At 38.3% G+C, this 5,968-nt stretch overlaps 1 pseudogene; it reads left to right on the top strand.

Moving 5' to 3' along the window:
- Positions 1–612: 612 nt before the first annotated feature.
- Positions 613–770, top strand: LOC113602604 (uncharacterized; annotated as a pseudogene).
- Positions 771–5,968: the final 5,198 nt, after the last annotated feature.

Below are 5,968 nucleotides of genomic sequence, written 5' to 3'. Positions count from 1 at the left end.
CATTTCTTGAATTGTTGATTCTAGCCATTCTTAAAGGTGTGAAGTAGTATCTCATTGTGGTTTTTATTTGCATTTCTCTGATGAGAGTGATGTTGAGCCTCTTTCCACTTGTCTTTTGGCCATCTGTATGTTGTCTTTGAATACATGTCTATTCATGTATTTTCATTTTTAATAGGATTATTAGTGTTTTTGGTCTTGCAGAAGTTCTTTATATATTTTGGATACTAACTCTTTATTGGATATGCCCTTTTTATCTTAGTGGATCAACTCAAAGCCACAAGCAGAGTAGATTTTAAGCTCTTGCATTTCTCCCCAATAACTCATGTCTTTGGTTCTTCAATTATTTTATCCTGACTCTTCAGGATATATCGATTCCTCAGTGTTTAACTCTATCAGACTTACAAGAATGTTCTAAATAGTTTTATACCAGTGCGCTAGTACAAAAAGCAAGTATTCCCCTAATACCAGTGCGCTAGTACAAAAAGCAAGTATTCCCCTAATACAGAGATCTTACAAATGTGCATATTTTAGGTGGTCTGTCTTGTGGTCACACTTCTGCACCAGTCAACTCATATTCAGGATGAATACACACACATAAAGAATGCTGAAACAATCGCTTCTCGGCCTTTTGGCTAAGATCAAGTGAAGAATGCTGAAACAGATAATTCCTGTTTCCTAATAATGTATATTATTTTGGCATAGTAGGTTCACAATTCCTTGCAGTAACATAAATATGGCTCTTATGTACAAATGGATTGCCAAAAATTCTTGGTAGGGTGATGACATAAATACAGACTTGAGAAAATTACTTTGTAAATTGACAGTATAAAACTTGGCGGCGGGGGGCGGGGTGGGTGGGGTGGGGGGGATATCCAGCTGGAGAAATGGAAGAAATCCCAGCTCTCTAGAACTGAATATTAGAAGGAAATTTCTATTAGATCTTTGCATGTCTCACTGAAAAGTAAGCAAGAGTGTCAACAGTTGCCCCCGTTTTTAGCTTTGGAGCCACAATAGGGACAGATATGACACCTAAAAGAATGTGCCTATTTCAGAGGTAATAGATGCAGGACCATTAGCTACTGACAGGGAGGCTGGCCTGGCAACCACTGGTCTAATTAAGAGGCTATGGTGCCCATGCAATTCATGGAGAAGATTCGATTGAAACGGCCTTTTCCAGAGAAGCAGTATGAGACAAAAGATAAGTACTAAGTGGAAGGTTAAGAGACTAGGTTTCTAGTTCTGGCTCCATCACGCATCCTGTGTGATGCCGGGCAAGTTAGTCAACTTTCCTGTGTATCTTTTGTCTTGACTTTAGTGTGAGGGCATTGACTAGAACAAGGATGATAAATGGGCTTTTCCTAGGGTGCTGACTTCTTTAGCAAAGCCAGAGAAAGTGGAGGTGTGGGTATCTTGCCTTTGCCTTGCCTACAGAGATGATTTTTGAGATATTCCTAGTTCTACGATAAGCTGTCCTCTCTGAAATGTAGTCTGTTAATTGTTTTTAATATTACAAGCACACTTTAAAGGCAAACTTTAAAGGCCAGTATTTTTCCCAACATTCTACTAACAGGATCAAAGCCAGGTGGGAATAACGCAAAGAAAGTATTTTCCTGTGCTGATTGATTGCGCAATGAAAAGAAAGTCAAAATAATCAATCTCCATCAGCTTCTCAGTCTTCCTCTGCTCTCACACCATTTGTTTAAAAGCTATGCTGACCCACCACAAGGAGTTGCTTAAGAATCAGGAACTACTGATCACCTGAGCTGTCTGGAGGAAAGGCCGGAAACCCTGATTTGCTCCTCTACATTTCCAGTTAGAGCAGATTGTGTATACTTTAAAAGTGATAGTTGTGATGGGGCTGCTGCTTTGATATGGTCCTCAGTGGCCCTTGTGACAAACAGTAGCCTTGAATACCACTCCAGGGAGGAGAAGGAGCAGGGAGGTCAAGGCATGGTAATGCCCAGGGTAATGTGTCAGCTCGTAAGTCTTCAGAGTGCCCTGCTACGAAAAACAGCTGCAGCTTGCAAATGTCTGAACGCTGAGTTTTTTGTGTCTCCTTGTTTTGTCCTTGTGTGAAAAACTGTAACTAGATCTATTCCTGCTTGGCCTCAAAGGCAACCCATTTAACAAGTAGGCCCTGGGCCTGCCAGGTATTTGAGAAGAAATGCAATGTATCAACACCCTGCAGTATTTCATCTTACAAAAGCTCAGGCTGGCCTGTTTTCAGCCTCACTTACTCTGCCTCTGGCATTGGGTGTGCTGCCCTATCCCCATTAGCGTGTCATTAGTGCCATTAATGAAAATCCGGTTTTACACACTGAAAAGTGATCTGAAGCAGTCTTGAGGAAATGCTATAAAGACTGCCCCCGCTGTTAGCAGGAGCCTTTGGCACACCTGGAGTTTTGACAGGGCTCTTAAACAGTTCTCTCCCCCTGGATGGAAGGAGGTGCAGCAGGTATAAATGGTATAATAAATAGTACCAATAGCTTCATTCTGGGGCTGTGAAATCCCTCCCCTGCATCTATATAAAGTCCATGCACTCCGTGATGAAGAAGTGAAATGTTAAGGTTTTGTAGTTTGAGGAAACTGGTCATTAACCCAAGGAACAGGAATTGAATGTCAAACCCAGCAGTCTTAAACAATCCTCTGTGGCATTTTCCTCCAGCAAAAGTAAAGTACAAGCTGTTAATTTAAAATAATCATCTGTTTAATAATAAACTCAAGTATAGACTCAAGTGTTAGGGAATCTGTTTTATACTATGCAGTATTATGGAAAGAAGGCAGAGCCAGTAATTTTAATTCAAAGACTCCATGTTGACTTACTCAGTGAAATTAGAAAGCTGAAAAGAATAGTGACTTCATTGAAAAATACTCCTACATTGAAATGGAGATGGTCCCTCAACATTCCTATGTGTATAAGAATAAGGCACAGCTCTGTGACTTCTTAGACCAGCATCCCAGCACAAGGCATTTAGAGCTGTGGCCGTGAGAATGGAGAAGAGAGAATGGCTCCTTTGAGTGAGACAGTGACCAAAGACGGCCAATCTGCTAGGAACGGGACTGTTCTTTCGTAGTGCTGCCCATGGGGCTTGTGGGCCAGCTCAAAGGCTGAGACAGAAAACCCAGGAACAAAAATGACAAGTCACTGAGATCACGAATTAACAAGGCGAAGCAAGGATACAAGGAAGCAAGCCACTTTTCAGTACTTTCATCCTGATTTGAAGGCTTAGTATGATTCTACATGGCTGTTCCTATGGCTGTGTCTTTGCCAAGTTCACTGTTGTCCTGGGTTCTTAGGCAGATTGTTTAACTGCCCTGACACTTTGTTTCATTTGTGGTAAGAATAAGAAACTCAGTGTGCATCTCACAGGATTGCTGTGATGATTAAATGGGACATCCTACCTCAACAACTAGACACGTGACATTTTATTTGCCATAATTATTATTAAGTAAAGACCTTTCTAATGACAGCTTTGCCACATTGGTGGCAAAATGGCAATATGTTTAATACCTTTAATGTGTAAACCTAGAGCAAAGACTAGGACTTGTTAGATACTATATTGTGGTGGTTAATCCTAGTTCTAAAATCAGATGGGTGTGGGTTTGAAACAGATCAGAACTTTATCAACTGGGTAATTTTGAATACAATGATACATTTATCTAAGGCTCAGTTCTTTTTTTGTAAAGTGGGATTATAGTGTCTAATAGTACTGAGTAAGATGTTGCATACACAATTTAAATTTCAGCCCAATAGCAATAGGAAATGCTCAATAACTTTTTATAATATATACAGTATAAAGTTATATATATATTGCATATATAATTTATTTTGAAAATTATTTTAAATGCTTATTTTTGAGAGACAGAGAGAGACAGTGTGAGCGGGGGATGGGCAGAGAGAGAGGGAGACACAGAATCTGAAGCTCTGAGCTGTCAGGACAGAGCCTGACGTGGGGCTTGAACTCACGAACCACGAGATGATGACCTGAGCTCAAGTCAGACAGTTAACTGACTCAGCCACCCATGTGCCCTAGAGACTTGATTTTTAAAATATGTTCAAATATAGATAAAACCACAGCTTTAGAGCTATACCGAGTGTTGAGAGAGTATTTAAAATTATGCCTAAAACTACAGGAAAATATATTTCACAATAATAGATACATAAGTCATCCCTTGAAGAAGGAAAATGAAATAAATCACAAAGGAGAGTTCTGTTTTTGTTTTTGTTGTAATCTCTAATGAGTAGCATTTTCCACTCCCTGTTTAAAAGACTTCTTCTTAGTCAGTATTTGTCTAGTCATTGCCTGGTGGATATTTCCATTGGTACAGAACTCATTACATCTCAAGTCATCAGATTCTATTTTTCAGGAGCTCTTACTTTAAAATAGATTAACCTTGTGTTCTCCCTAAATAAGCCTATTGACCCAGTTTAATGTCTGTTACAATCCTGAATCAGTCTAAGCTCTTATCCATCGACAACTATACACATATTTGAAGTCATAAGAGAAAAATTTTCCTCCTAGGAAATTATAACGTAGCTCATAAAGCAATGGTATAGAGCAGTGACACTCTTTACTGGCTCCCTTGTGGCAAACACATCTAGAAGTTTGTGGGGAGGACTCTCTCTCCTTGTTTCTGATATTGGGGCTTGATGGGTATGAGGGAATGATCCCATTCCAGCTGGTGAGCAAAGGTCAGCTCTGCATATTCCTTTTTTAGGGAGGTGATTCCAAGGTCTAAATTTAAAGTGAAGTACTAGAAACTCTGGCTATGACTACTACTAGGATTGGCTCTATAGTCTGTACTGCTTCTTTCTCAATATGATGAATAATTTGAAAGTGTTGATGGCACAGCATCAGGACCTTGTGGAAGTGCACAGGTGTAATGCCCATGAAGCTGGCCCTGACTATTAGTTAAAGTGATCCTTTTAACTTTATAAGTTGTAAAGTTAATATTTCCATTTCAATCTGTCTTAAAGCAATGTGTATTTCTTAATTGGCTATAAACTCAAGTCAGGTTTGGTAGGGAGAGGTGTAGTTTGTCAAGTCACTTGTAATCCTAATAGAAGAAGTGATTGTCTCTTCAGAATTTTCTTTTATGTAGATTAAGAAAGTCTTGACAATTTATGGAATATAATAAGCCTTTAAATGGTTATTAATACTCTGATATGTTAAAAATTATAATGTAATGAGGTAAAAGCAAAATACAACATTAAGTATAAAGTGATTTAAATTATTTGAAAATACCATAGACGTAGCTATAAGAGATGATCACACAGTAATGATACATTGGATATATTTGGGTGACAGAATTATGGAGGATTTCTCTTCTCTGGTAAATGCCTTGAATGTTTTAAAATTGTTAAGTGAACTTGAAGCTTTAAGAACATCAAACATATACTCTGAAATCCTCAAAGCAATGAAAGAAAATGTCTCAACATTAAATAAACCATGACTCCTCAGGATGAAAAGATCTAATGAATAGGATGAATTGTAAAAGATGAATCCATTAATATATTGTGGTGATGTTTCAAAATGCAAAATGAGAGAAAACAATAAAAGCTTCTAGTATTTGAATGTTTGGAACAGGTTTGTGCAAGGAAGAAGAGGAGGAGTAAATAGATTGATATATCTTACAGTGCTGTTTACAAATGTGAAAATAAAGATGCACACTTTCAAGCATGAAACAATTCAGAAGTCTGATCACACCTAGACTTTCTCTAAAGGATATGGTACTGGATATGATCCAGGAGAGATACAAATGAATCCAGTGTATAGGAAACTCTAATTAGTATGGAAATCAGGAAATCTTATTGATAATCCCAAGTAAGTTGTTGAAAAATGGAATAGAAAGGAACTTTCTATAGTTGTTCTCATGTTGAATAGAAAGAAATTTTGGGGTGAGTTTAGCTGAAAGACACAGCAGTATGGTAGAGTTACTGAAGACACAGCTCTAAAACCATACTGTA

Source organism: Acinonyx jubatus, chromosome A3, assembly GCF_027475565.1.
Source record: "Acinonyx jubatus isolate Ajub_Pintada_27869175 chromosome A3, VMU_Ajub_asm_v1.0, whole genome shotgun sequence".
In the NCBI taxonomy this organism is placed as follows: Eukaryota; Metazoa; Chordata; class Mammalia; order Carnivora; family Felidae; genus Acinonyx; species Acinonyx jubatus.
This window is presented reverse-complemented; position numbering and strand designations above follow the sequence as displayed.